At 43.2% G+C, this 15120-nt stretch overlaps 1 protein-coding gene across 1 annotated transcript in view; it reads right to left on the bottom strand.

Annotated features, from left to right (window-relative positions):
• Positions 1 to 13808, bottom strand: part of HRH1 (histamine receptor H1) — a 242011-nt gene extending 228203 nt beyond the window's left edge. Inside the window, exon 1 of the mRNA XM_069735925.1 lies at positions 13542 to 13808. The gene's annotated coding sequence lies outside the window, so the exon portion shown is untranslated. The remainder of the gene's footprint in view (positions 1 to 13541) is intronic.
• Between the last annotated feature and the right edge of the window lie 1312 nt (positions 13809 to 15120).

The following is a 15120-nucleotide window of genomic DNA, read 5'->3' as shown; positions in this document are numbered from 1 at the left end:
AAATTTATGAGGACTATTATTTTAAAGGTATGGTTTGCTGAGTTAATTCTGTTGATATGTTTGTACTGCAAATGTGAGAAATCCACATTCAAATATTAGACCAATATCCCACATAACAGCTTATGACAGTAAAGAATTTCATTTTCCTTTTTCCACAGAGCTGTTGTCACGATCAATCTCATGTGTAATTACACATCCCAGAGGTCAGAGTCCATCGGATAATGAGGACCAGAGCATAATGCTGAACTTGACTAAAGCTTTTCTGCAGTAAATAATTTCAGTAAAACGATCAGTGGAAAAGGCTCAAATCATTTCTGTAGTTCAGCGACTGGTGAGGGAGAAAAACAAACACATTTACTGTGTTATGACAGATATTGCAGGGTTCAGAGTTTTCATCGATTTATTAAATCATATATTCTTCAGGGAGAAGACCTTTCAGAGCAATTGTATAGAGATTTTATATGTAATCCTATAGGGGACATTATGGTTTGGTCTTTTCTGAGATTTCGAGTCATCTTCAAATATCAAAGATCGAAGGATTAATCAATAGATCAAATGCAAATTGCATTATCTGAGCATAGAGTTGACTTAGAGATATTGTAAAGTTTCTGCATGTGTCAAGTAGCAATGCACATATAGTAGGAAGGTCTACAGGGGATGTCTTCCATCTTCAGGAGTGCATAGTCCCTCTTCCTTCCAGCTTCCCAATTGTTACAGTATGTTCACCTAGTGAGGTGGGTTCTCTAAGTCTCAGGTCCATGTTGACAAACGGGCTCAGAGCCGTGATGCAGTAAGTAGGATGACATGGGCAGTGAGGAGGTGACACACTCAGGAATCTCAGGAGCAGTAGGATGGATGAAATGGAACCCAGCATGGATGAAATGCAAGCAAACACAAAATGCACAGATGGTGCAAAACAACAAACATAGGACGAAAGTCTCAATCCCAAGGCACAAGTGGTCCTCTTAGCCCACATATATCCTCTTTTTATGCATCAGGAACTATGTCCTCTTGCCCCGAATCTGTGTCAAATCTTTACCTTGATTATAAAATTGAGTATCTTCTGAACAAATCCTCCGGAGCCGTAAGAATTGCCCGATAGGGATACCTCTGATGGTTGATCTGAGGTGAGAGGAGTCAGCTTGCAACAATGCGTTGGTGGCCGTGGGTTTCCTGAATACATCAGTACTAATGTGACCATCCTGTGTCATCACAATCTTCAGGTCCAGAAAATCCAGACTTCTGCCAACATGAAATGTTAGTTTAACATTGATATTATTGTCATTTAAGGCATTCATAAAGACATTTAGTCCTTCCATAGTGCCCTCCCAAAAAAACAGTATGTCATCTATATATCTCATCCAGTTGTGAACATAGTTCACACCCTGGATGAGATCCCCCTGAAAAATGCTTCTTTCCCATGCCCGTAAAAAAAGATTGGCATAGGCCGGGGCACAGGAGGCCCCCATTGCCGTACCCTGTATCTGAAGAAAAGTGCTGTTATTGAATGTAGATACATTGTGGTTTAAGATGTACACTAAAGGTACCTTCACACTGAACAACTTAACAACGATATCGATAGCGATCTGTGACGTTGCAGCGTCCTAAATAGCGATATCGTTGTGTTTGACACGCATCAGCGATCTGGATCCTGCTGTGACATCGTTGGTCGGAGCTAGAAGGCCAGAACTTTATTTCGTCGCTGGATCTCCCGCAGACATCGCTGAATCGGCGTGTGTGACGCCGATTCAGCGATGTCTTCACTGGTAACCAGGGTAAACATCGGGTTACTAAGCGCAGGGCCGCGCTTAATAACCCGATATTTACCCTGGTTACCAGTGTAAATGTAAAAACAAACAAACACTACATATTTACATTGCGGTGTCTGTCGCATCCCCCGGCGTTCTGCTTCCCTGCACTGTGTCAGCGCCGGCCGGCCGTAAAGCAGAGCACAGCGGTGACATCACCGCTCTGCTTTACGGCCGGCGCTTACAGTGCAGGGAAGCAGAACGCCGGGGGACGCGACAGACACCGGAATGTAAGTATGTAGAGTTTTTTTTTTTTTACATTTACACTGGTAACCAGGGTAAACATCGGGTTACTAAGTGCGGCCCTGCGCTTAGTAACCTGATGTTTACCCTGGTTACTCGGGGACTTCGAAATTGTTGGTCGCTGGAGAGCTGTCTGTGTGACAGCTCTCCAGTGACCACACAGCAACGCTGCAGCGATCGGCATCGTTGTCTAGATCGCTGCAGCGTCGCTTAATGTGACGGTACCCTAACAGAATCAAAATTAGGTCGGCAATAGGGGGATGGATATTACTAGTCCGTAGAAACCATCCAGTGGCCTTTAACCCGTCTGCATGTCGCATAGAAGTGTACAACGCCTCGACATCGGCAGTGACCATAATAACATTTTCTTCCACCTGCAGCTGGTCAATGCGTCGAAGGACCGCTGTAGTTTCCTTAATATACGAGGGCAGAGTAGCGACAATAGGTTTTAGCACATAGTCTACGATGTCAGACACAATTTCACAAAGCCCGCCAATACCTGCGACGATTGGTCGTCCGGGTGGGTCCAGGGGGTATTTGTGCAGTTTGGGAATGATATAAAATGTGGGCATTCTGGGGTGGAGGTTCCTGATGGTATCCACTAATTTCTTGGAGATAATGCCCTCCATGAATGCTTTATCCAAGATGGTTACAAGCTCATCCTGGAAGGAAGGTAAAGGGTTAGATGTCATCTTGCGATAGCATGTCGCATCTTCAAGTAGCTTGTAAACCTGTTTCTCGTACATCTGGCAAGGTCAGATGACGAGATTACCCCCTTTATCCGCCTGTTTATATACCACGTCTTTCCAGGATTTTAGTTCTGCCAACGCCATGCGTTCCATCTTGTTCAAATTTGATGGATTATTACCTTTACCCGCCAGCTGTTCTATATCCTTGGTTACAAGTTCTGTAAACACCTCTACTGCTGGGCATAAGCCCAATGCGGGAAATTTTTCAGATTTACTATAGAGGTGACTAGGTATATAACTCACCTCCGTGGCTGCGTTTTCTTCCTCCAGGGAAATAAGAGCCTCCAATGCTTCATTCTCTTCAGGTGTAGTCTGCGTATCCGGTAATGTTTTTTTTTTTTTATATAGTGCAGTCTTTTTAAAATAATTTTCCTTGACAACAGATGGGTATCTTTGATGGCTATGAATGCATCTATTCGGGAGGAAGGTGAGAAGTTAAGGCCTCGTTCCAACACTTCATTTTGAATAGGTGTAATCACATGCTGTGATAAGTTGATTACCTTGAACTGATCCTTATTTTTCTGACGTCAGTATGTTCTATTAAACATCTCGGGAACCTGCTTTCTGCCGGCCCCGGTCCTTAGGTTGAAATCCCTCCGATCTTCTATGTCACTTGTTGCAGTGTGACTTTCAGTGCCCGAAGTGCTGGATGCCACAGATGGCTCCCTAGACCTCCTTGTACTCGAGATCTCCTTTCTCCTGTTCTGCCACTTATACACCTTATCCGTGTCATAGTCTGTCACATCACGTTGGAACTTTTTTAGTTTACCCTGGCTGACTTCCTCCTCACTCTGTTTCAAGCTCTTTAAGTCATTTATCAAGAACTTCCCTGGGTACATCCTTCTTCAGTGTAGTCTGTATACTTTCCAATTCCTCGTCCATTTCTGCCAGGGAAAGCGTATTTTTCTCTATAAGAATTTGGATGAACTCACAGGAGCACGTAGTTGCTGCTGTTGTCCATCTTTTGATCAGACTTTCTTCTTGTAATTCAAAAGTTGGACCCTCAATCCTCTCGGTACTATTCTTTTAGACAAATAATTTTCAAGTGTGGTTCAATTCCACCATAGCTTAGTCTTACGATATAAAACTTTCCTATATCAATGCATTACTTCCCTGTAATCTTTAGAGATATCCTGCGAAACTGTTACGGTGCTATGTTTAAAAATATCCGAAGCTTTAATTCGCAAGGAACTTTCCTTGGCCTTTAAATCCATCACAATAGATGGTCTATTATAATAACAAAAATAATAGAATATATATTACAATAAACCCTCAGCTATATTTATAGCCTGTTCTATCATACATATATGGACAAAAAATCATTGTAAAAACACAGCTATGCTCACAATCTAACCATCAAATGTCCCAAACTCTTAGCTGGCACTTCCAATACAAATTAATCCAAATTCGGTCTGACTATATAAAACAGCCGAAACAAAGCGATCCAGAATAGAAAAATTGATTAATTAAAGCTTTATTATAAACAACAATTATCACATGCACAAATGCCCAAGCACCTAATGAGATGGGAGACTGAAACATTTATATCAAGCTCAGTAGTCCGTAATACAGAGCAGCCACTATATATCCCTCAAATCCGTCCTGTACATTCCCAGTTGCTGCAGCATACATAAGATACAAAATGTAAAGAGTAGATAGAGGCAATAGCTACTTGTGAGGAGGTGACACACTCAGGAATCTCAGGAGCAGTAGGATGGATGAAATGGAACTCAGCATGGATGAAATGCAAGCAAACACAAAATGCACAGATGGTGCAAAACAGCAAACATAGGACGAGAGTCTCAATCCCAAGGCACAAGTGTCTGTCTTAATGGGCCTTAGATAGGTCTGGGAAACCTGATGTGGAGCACAACAGAGGGCAGCGGACCCAGTGGAAAAAAGCAGAGCCCAGGATACCTGAGACAGGTGTGTAACACTATTTGTCTGGGGATGACATGCTCCTGAAAGTTGACAGTTTGGACCATTGGCATGGCTTTGCCTCTGCAGCGTCAGAGGAGTGCACTGAAGCTGAACTTGTCCAGTAATCTGAACAGCTTTAGAGCTTGGTCTATAGTCAGGAGCTTGCAAGTGCTCCCTCCGTGCCTTGGCTAGGGAAGCAACCGCCTTTGATAGAGGTAATGAACAGTAAATTAGACTCTCAATCACAAAACGCAATTGTCTGTCTTAATGAGCCTTAAATAGGTCTGGGAAACCTGACGTGGAGCACAACAGAGGGCAGAGGACCCAGTGGAAAGAAGCCGAGCCCAGGATACCTGAGACAGGTGTGTAACACTATTTGTCTGGGGATGACATGCTTCTGAAAGTTGACAGTTTGGACCATTGGCATGGCTTTGCCTCTGCAGCATCAGAGGAGTGCACTGAAGCTGAACTTGTCCAGTAATCTGAACAGCTTTAGAGCTTGGTCTATAGTCAGGAGCTTGCAAGTGCTCCCTCCGTGCCTTGGCTAGGGAAGCAACCGCCTTTGATAGAGGTAATGAACAGTAAATTAGACTCTCAATCACAAAACGCAATTGTCTGTCTTAATGAGCCTTAAATAGGTCTGGGAAACCTGACGTGGAGCACAACAGAGGGCAGAGGACCCAGTGGAAAGAAGCCGAGCCCAGGATACCTGAGACAGGTGTGTAACACTATTTGTCTGGGGATGACATGCTTCTGAAAGTTGACAGTTTGGACCATTGGCATGGCTTTGCCTCTGCAGCGTCAGAGAAGTGCACTGAAGCTGAACTTGTCCGGTAATCTGAACAGCTTTAGAGCTTGGTCTATAGTCAGGAGCTTGCAAGTGCTCCCTCCGTGCCTTGGCTAGGAAAGCAACCGCCTTTGATAGAGGTAATGAACAGTAAATTAGACTCTCAATCCCAAGACGCAATTGTCTGTCTTAATGGGCCTTAAATAGGTCTTGGAAACCTTACGTGGAGCACAACAGAGGGCAGAGGACCCAGTGGAAAGAATCCAAGCCCAGGAAAGGTGTGTAACACTATTTGTCTGGGGGTGAAATTCTCATGAAGGTTGACAGTTTGGACCCTTGGCATGGCTTTGCCTCTGTAGCATCACAGGACTTATCCGGCAATCTGGACAGCTTAGAGCTTGGTCTATAGCCAGGAGCTTGCAAGTGCTCCCTCCGTGCCTTGGCTAGGAAAGCAACCGCCTTTGATAGAGGTAACAAACAGCAAACTATAGGAATTAAAAAGATTTTTAATAAGAACTTTGTGATGTTACCAATTTAAGATAATGCGTCAACACCTTTAATAAAATGTTGAACTTCTGGTATCTTTTAAGTGCTGGGATAATCGATAGTCTCTAAGCAAGATTTATTTTGTTGAAAGTCTGGAAGACTTATGTGATTCTGAATCACCAAATATATATCAATGTCCATGCATATGCCAACACCGTTTCAATTCTAAGACAAAATCCTTAGACTTGATGAGGCTGAAGTCCTTACTTTAAAATTCTTGAGCATTTCATGGGTTTAGCTAGAGCTCATCTTAATTTTAGGCCGGAGCACTTTCAAAAAGGATTATCCGACCTTTATAGTAAGTAAAAACATCAGTGTCATCAGGTCTAGGAGCTCTATTTAAAGGGAACCTGTCACCCTGAAAATCGCGGGTGAGGTAAGCCCACCGGCATCAGGGGCTTATCTGCAGCATTCTGTAATGCTATAGATAAGCCCCCGATGTTACCTGAAAAAGGAGAAAAAGACGTTATATTATACTTACCCAGGGGCGGTCCCGCTGCTGGTCAGGTCGGATGGGCGTCTCCGGTCCGCTGCGGCGCCTCCCATCTTCATTACAAGACGTCCTCTTCTGATCTTCAGCCACGGCTCCGGCGCAGGCGTACTTTGCTCTGCCCTCTTGAGGGCAGACAAAGTACTGCAGTGCGCAGGCGCCGGGCCTCTGACCTTTCCGGCACCTGCGCACTGCAGTACTATCCTCTGCCCTCAAGAGGGCAGAGCAAAGTACGCCTGCGCCGGAGCCGTGGCTGAAGATCAGAAGAGGACGTCTTGTAATGAAGATGGGAGGCGCCGGAGCGGACCAGAGACGCCCATCCGACCGGACCAGCAGCGGGACCGCCCCTGGGTGAGTATAATCTAACGTCTTTTTCTCTTTTTTCAGGTAACATCGGGGGCTTATCTACAGCATTACAGAATGCTGCAGATAAGCCCCTGATGCCGGTGGGCTTACCTCACCCGCGATTTTCGGGGTGACAGGTTCCCTTTAAGAGTGAACACAATTTGTATTGTGAAATCTAGTGATGGGTCCTCTTAAAGTGGTAGACGGTGATGTTTTTGCTTTTTTTTAAAGCAGGCTGAAAATGTGTTAAAATATTAAAATACACATTACTCACACACATCTACAAGCTCTGGTGGTCAACGCTGGATCTACAGTGCTAAAGTCACATCTGTCATTCCCTTGACCGCTGCAGCCAATCATGCTTGTATCTGTGACACTTGACCATTGAGGTCAATGATTGGCTGAAATGTTTACCTTTTTGCTCTTCGCTTATTTTCTAAAAGTCACAAAAAAATACATTTTAAGGTGAGTGGGGAAGAGATATTTGTTGTTTGGTTCCACATATCCATGACCACACGGCAGCGGACAGAAATTGCAGTAACTTTTTAATTATTATGGTCTCGAGGGCTATATTGCAGCTTTGTGCCCAGCAAAAAAATGAAGAGAGCACAATTTATGTTGCCTTTTTGCCTTCCAGTCTGAGGATTGTTGGGGGTCCCGGCAACAGACCCCCAACTGATCGATTAGTGATGGCATAACCAAGGGATATGTCATTATTTTTAATATTGAGAACAACCTTATAAAATGATCATTCATTTTAGGTTTTGTGATCGGGATTTGTGGTCACAGTGTAATTTCCACACTGATAGAACCAGCGGCTGCTTTCTCCATATCACAGTTCTCTCCATCAGGAATTGTCTGTCGTATGTTAAAGGGAATCTGTCACCAGGCTTTGCCACCTAATCTAAAAGCAGCATGGCATGGAAAAAAAAGACCCTGATTCCAGAGATGTATCGCTTACTAGGGTGTTTGTGGTAGTTTTTATAAAATCATTGTTTTATCAGCAGGAGATTATCACTAGAGGACTAGTAAACCTGCTATCAGGTAGTCCAACCGCGCCCCCAGCACTGATTGGCCGTTTTTTTATGTATGTACACAGAAAGCTGCCAATCAGTGGTGTGGGCGGAGTTATTCAGGGCTCAGCATCCAAAGAACTGGTAGATCTAAAGCAGATAAAACACTGTGATTTTATCAAAACTACAACAACCACTAAATTTTGATATGCATCGCTGGAATCAGTGGCTCTGCCCCTACATCATGCTGCTTTCAGAAGAGGTAGGAAAAACCTGGTGATAGATTCACTTTAAGTGCTTGAATATTATGGTTTTATCTATGTTTTGTAATGAATGGAGTTGTCCTTTAAGCCTTAAATCACCTCTGTGATTCAACAGGAATGTATCATGTATCCGAATGGATTATTCTGTCTGAAGCCAAACGAGTCCGTAATGGTCTGATTATTACTGTCTGTGTAACATAGGAATTCAGAACTGAGTCATCCTCCTGATTACCTATTCTTCTCAAAAGTCACACCTGATGAAGTCAAGATCAGATCTTAGAAAACAGAGATCCAAAATGCAACCTGTTAGGGGATGTTAGCACTGATTTTTTTTTTTTTTATATATATATATATATATATATATATATATATATACATGTATATATATATATTTTTTTTTGCATGGAAAATGCTGCAGAAACTGCTGCTAAAATTTCACAAAAGAAAGGACCTATTTATTTCTATAACGTAAAAAAAAAGTGAGACTTTCGAAAAACATCAATCTTTTATAAGACATAATATATACATTTGTCAACTCTTTTCCGGTAGTAATATTATATTATATATTAATATTATTATATTAATAATTTTATAATAGAAGTCAATGAGAAGGTAAAAAAAACAAGGACACACATTCAGCTGGAGTGTATGGTGGAATAGAGACCCGCGAGGTCCTAGCACTGCATTACACGCTACCAATCAGTGGCCGGCAGCTGACCCCGACGTGCCAGTCACATGCGGGCACACCAGAATTAGCTGCTGTGTTCTGCGCTGGCTATAGAAGAGGTCGCCGTCCGTCATGGGAGTGGGGGAAGGTGAGGAGAATCGTTTTATTTTTTTACATGTGTTAGAGGACAGCGGAAAAACATTGTCCCATAACATTATTACAGAAAATTATTACAATAACACATTATTACAGGATGGGCCCTGGAGCTGGGACATTATACTAGGAAGGGGCCCAGGATGGGGAACTTTATTACAGGAAGGGGCCCAGGATGGGGGACATTATATCAGGAAGGGACCCAGGATGGGGAACTTTAATACAGGAAGGAGCCCAGGATGGGGGACATTATATCAGGAAGGGGCCAGGATGGGGGACATTATATCAGGAAGGGGCCCAGGATGGGGGACATATATTACTGAAGGGGGCGCAGGAAGGGGAATATGTATTGCTGGAAGAGACACAGGATGGGGGAGATAATACCAAGAAGGGTCCCAGGGTGGGAAACATTATTACAGGAAGAGGCCCAGGATGGGGGACATTATATCAGGAAGGAACTCAGGATGGGGGACATTATATCAGGAAGGGGCCAGGATGGGGGACATATATTACTGGAAGGGGCGCAGGAAGGGGAATATTTATTGCTGGAAGAGACACACAATGTGGGACATGATACCAAGAACGGTCACAGAATGAGAAACTTTATTACAGGTAGGAGCCCAGGATGGGGGGACATTATATGAGGAAGGGGCCCAGGAAGGGGAACTTTATTACAGGAAGGGGCCCAGGATGGGGGATATTATATTAGGAAGTGGCCCAGGATGGGGAACTTTATTACAGGAAGGGGCCCAGGATGGGGGACTTTATACTAGGAAGGGGCCCAGGATGGGGAATTTTATTACAGGAAGGGGCCAAGGATGGGGGACATTATATCAGGAAGGAACTCAGGATGGGGGACATTATATCGGGAAGGGGCCAGGATGGGGGACATATATTACTGAAGGGGTGCAGGAAGGGGAATATGTATTGCTGGAAGAGACACAGGATGAGGGAGATAATACCAAGAAGGGTCCCAGGATGGGAAACATTATTACAGGAAGGGGCCTAGGATGGGGACATTATATCAGGAAGGGGCCCAGGATGGGGAACTTTAATACAGGAAGAGGCCCAGGATGGGGGACATTATATCAGGAAGGAACTCAGGATGGGGGACATTATATCAGGAAGGGGCCAGGATGAGGGACATATATTACTTGAAGGGGTGCAGGAAGGGGAACATGCATTGCTGGAAGAGACACACGATGTGGGACATGATACCAAGAATGGTCACAGAATGAGAAACTTTATTACAGGTAGGGGCCCAGGATGGAGACATCATATCAGGAAGGGGCTCAGGATGAGGGGAATTATACCAGGAATGGCCCAAGGATGTTGGACATTATTACTTAAAGGACCCCAGGATGGTGGATATTATTACTAGAAGAGGCACAGGGTGGGGGACATTATTACTGAAAGGGGTTCAGGATGGAGGACATTATACCAGGAAGGGGCCCAAGATGTCTAACATTAATACAGTATTGGGATATTATTACAATTTGGGTGCGAGTAACACGTATATCTTTATAGGACTTAGAATTATCCAAGGGCAAATACATCTGCCCAACATGTATATGGGGGCCCAGGTCCAAATTTTGCCCTGGGGTCATCAGACTCTAGTTATGCTACTGCTAATAGCCACTGGAGTAATGTTGTGATATATCATTCACATCTGTGGTGCAGTGGAACCAGAAGTTGGCAGTTGCAAATTAATACAAGTTGTTAGACACCTCGGAACTTTATATATTATGCAGAATTTATTATATATCACCAAACAATCACAACCATTCTGAAATATCCCACCACATTGTCTTAAAAGTACAGATGCCAATTTGATGCCATTTTTAAAGGAGCATGCATAAAATATTGGCCTCGCCATGGTTCTCTGTCACACCAGCCAAGCTTTGTTCACCTGCCACACAGTGCACAGGTTCTACTCCTGCCCTACAGCGTTAGCATTGCTGCAGACGGATCCCATATAGCAGTAGTAGTACATTATATACAGTGTGCAGCATTGTTTATGATAAGTGTGAAAACAAGTGATAGTTTGACTCATTCCTCGCTGATGGCCCTCCATGTCCACTCCTGGGTTGTTAGTAAAACACTTTTGGAGAATCTTTTAGGAATGAATGAGCTCTCACAGCCAATTAACCCTCCAGCAGCTGATTTATCACACACTCCTGTGTCCAGACATCAATACAATGATTGCACGTTAAAGCCTCTTCTCAAGGCGAGATCCACGCAATAGAATATAGAACCCTACTTCAACATTCAACATGTGCACTGGCATCACCGATAGCAACAAGAACATCATTTCATCAATGGCGGCATTTAAAGGGGCTATGACAAATCTGACAGATATCATCTTCGGCTCCTTTTCTTATATATTTAGTTAGAAATAAATCACATATTGGTGTTCAAAAATCCAATATCCAGTTATCAGAGGTTATTGCCTCCAGGGACTGCAAAGATGCAATCTAAAGCTCCTTATGTGTGGGAGAGGTCGTCAGACATTAGAAAAAGGGCTATGCTCATTTTTCCAGAAAGCCATTTTTGATCATGGCTGTACCTGGCTGCTGAACCAGTTAAAGGGGTAATAGAGCCGTCTAGAGGCGTTCGCTTCCACATCGGACGAAAAGGTGTTAATGACGTTAACCGTTTATCCAGGACTTTTTTTTTTTTTACTGTGGACCTAAAAGCTACCTACCTGCCTGTTGTGCCCGGTGGTGATCTCTATCAGCACAGAGCGCTCTTGCCGGCGATTCCGCTGATGTCACGTCAACATCTGGATAGCTTCCATCTGTATAGGTTCCCATTGATGGGTGTCTCAGTTTTTCACTGTCCTGCTCTGCCCTTATTCACATAGTTTGACACATGGTAAGAATTTAATGCTAGAGACAGGATTAGACTGTCCCGGTGACATGGTGGGATAACTTTTATGCTTTTCTGATCAAAATTGCTTTAACTAAGTATCGTATGCTATTGTACATGTATTATTACTATTTACTGATTTATTGGCCATAGGTTATATGCTAATTTTTGTTTTTTTTTCTTGGGTTTTCATATAACGTTGACAGGGCAGCGGCTTCTTTTCCGCTTTGTTCTTTTGACCGGTGTGATGTCATGCTGATTGACAACCAGCTCATGCTGCCTAACTGCTGTCAATCACCATGACGTCGGCAGAAGCATCCCGTCGTCATAGCAGCCTGGAAGAGGAAGAGCTGTTCTGTTGACGTTGAGCAGCCGAATCGCTGGCAGGAACGGTCAATGACCACTCCGTGTCGGCGCAGGGTGGAACAGGCAGGCAGTTATCAACTACATTCCTGTTAGATTTTAACCCCATGATAGAAAAAAGGCCTTGATAAACCCTTTAAACCCAGGTATTGAGCACATGTGTTGACAGGTGTGCAGGTCAGGACATCATTGGCAGCGCTCAAGACGGAAATGATCGCCTACGGGCAAAGCCGGATTTACGTAAATGAGGATGAGCTGCCATACCAAGCACAACCCATAGGCAAGAGCGGAGTTCTTCCTGCACTTATATTTTATTCTAAACAACCTCTTTAATGATTTGTATACATATGTTGTAAAAATCGTGTCTCCTTTTAAAATTCAGGTGTCGGTGTCTGAAAGCCCATTTTTTTATGCCCCTAAGTCAAACTATAATTCTAGGGTTCGTTTCACCATTTCCCCAATCTGGAGAGCTGCTTTAATTGCCCCTGGGACTGACAGGGAAGGAAAAGGTTTCTACCTCTTCATATTGTTCCCATCATAATACGGGCTCTGAGGAATGAAGAATTTGGTCAAGGAGTCATAAGTGTCTTCACCGGTGGCTTGATAAGCTACGAAGAAGCAATATTAACCCCAGTGTCGTTAAGTTGAAGATCTCTAGGATCAGTGGAGCCAAGTTAGTCCAGGACTTAGCTCTTTAGATCTCTATGATTTAGATGGGAAGGAGGTGAAGATATTGGGTTTAAGAGCAGCAAAAGCTAAATTCATCGTCCCAGGATTATCTACCAAGGAATAGTAATTTAGATGACCAATTCACGGACCCAAGATCAGACGTTGTAAATCTCGGTCTTAAAAATATGCTTTTTGGAGAACATGTACTCACAGACATAGTACTTCTTCAGTTTGACAGAGGAAGCTGTTGGTAAAACTCCAACAAAGGGACACAGATACAGCATGCCACAACAACCGGTGGTCTTCCTCAATATTCGTGATGCATCTCCTCAATTATTTATCCAATTTTCCAAATGTTTTCAAGTCACATCTTGGCACTAAAATAATAAATGTCTCAAACGTATACGTATTCATCTCTTGTTGCACATGTTTCATCGCACGTCTATTTGGTAAGTTTTACCTGCAGTCCTATGCAAAAATCATATGCGATCATGACAAACCAAATCTACCAACATCTGCAGTTTTCTTTAGAATTAAGACTTTAAGCATTACAATGTGCAAAAGTATCCAGCAAAATCCTCCCGGATAAAGAATGAAACATTTTTCCTCCACAGTTATTCTCTATTTGCTCTGTACATGTAAAGTTTAATTACTCACCACCAGGTTTTTGTTTTCTTTAAAGTTGTTGAAATTCCTTTTTGGGATCCAATTGTTTTCGTTTTTTTTATTGCATCCTCTAAAATATCTTCTTGATTGATGGTCGACGATTCAAGGTCTGGACTAGGTTTGCAAAAGAAAAGATTGGAAAAATTCTAAAAAAAATAAAAATTGAGCTGCACGGAGAGATGGAAAAGGGAGTTTGCACATGTTTTCCTTCTCTGTATCCTCATGTCTGGTCCATCGTTCTCTTCTCCCTTTGTGTGCGTTTGTGAATGATGCAGCTACCTCTGAGTCTCCTCTCCCTCCCGCCCAGAACCGTAGCCTTTTCTTGACAACTGTTGAAACCCTCAGTGACAGAAAAATCATTCTATACAGTCCTCAGAAGAAATCCGCCACCCAGCGAAATACTCTTTCCACTGATTCTTGAGAATCTCCCTCCCACTGCTTGCACTCCCTCCATTCCACTATTTACTTTACATATCATTTGTCATCTCATCTTTTTTTTGCGTTCCCTTATTAGGCTGAAATCCCCGGGCTTTCCTGAAAATAGTCTTCCATCATGATTATTACAGCTTTTATGTAGGCGCCTGATTAATCATTACATGTTCAACATTTAACAAGGTAAGGTGCTACAGATTACTGTAAGAAAACATGCTCAGATTCAGAATATATTATAAAATCGCTTAAAGGGGTGGTCCAACATACAAAGTAATTTTCGTCATAAATCCCTATCTATTTAATGTCATAATCTAAACTTTTTTCTAATATGCTTGAATTAAAAATTCGCTATCCTTCCCTAACTACACTATCTAACTTCTTTTCTTTTTTTTTTCCTACTTCCCTTTTTGATGACGCCTCCTTTGAGAATCACAGTTCATACTGGGATACTCAAATGAAGCGTTATCAGGGGGAGAAGATACGGTTTCTCTGAAACCCTGCCCCCACCCTGAAACAAAGTGTTATCAGTGACGCTCGTTACAGAAGCTGGACACCCTGTGCAATGTGCACTGTGTGATGTGCCCAATGACAGTGCGCTCTGAGACAGTGCCGAATGAGCCAACACCAGAGCGCACAGTTTGGGTGCGTTATAAGACTAGAAAAACCAGCTCCGCCTTTGTCTGTCTCTTATTGACGGATATAATCTAAGAACACACACGAACAGTGCGCTCATTACTGCTGATCTAAACCAGCAACAGATAGTGCACTGTCATTGTGCACATCACACAGTGCACATTGCGCAGGGGACTAGCCCAAGCCCTGAAACAGATGTCACTGATGACACTTTATTTTAGAGAGGGGGCAGAGGCTATCGCAGTGATCGCAGTCTCTGCCCACTGATGATGTCTCATATGAGATTCTCAAATTAATTATCTTCAAAAAGGATTTAATACCGCACAAAGGGACTGGAGCGCCTACCTGTCCAGGTCTCTGGACTAATGCACTCCCAGGATGCAGCAAACCCATGTGATAAAGATGGCAGCAATACAGGTGCAAAATGCTGATGAGTATCTGATTGCACAAAAGAGGCTTGTATGGGGCTTGTATAGGTCGCCCTATGCACGCCTATTTTGTGCAA

This window comes from Ranitomeya imitator, chromosome 8, assembly GCF_032444005.1.
Source record: "Ranitomeya imitator isolate aRanImi1 chromosome 8, aRanImi1.pri, whole genome shotgun sequence".
Classification (NCBI taxonomy): domain Eukaryota; kingdom Metazoa; phylum Chordata; class Amphibia; order Anura; family Dendrobatidae; genus Ranitomeya; species Ranitomeya imitator.
The sequence above is the reverse complement of the archived record's forward strand: the minus strand, read 5'-3'. Positions and strand labels throughout refer to the sequence as shown.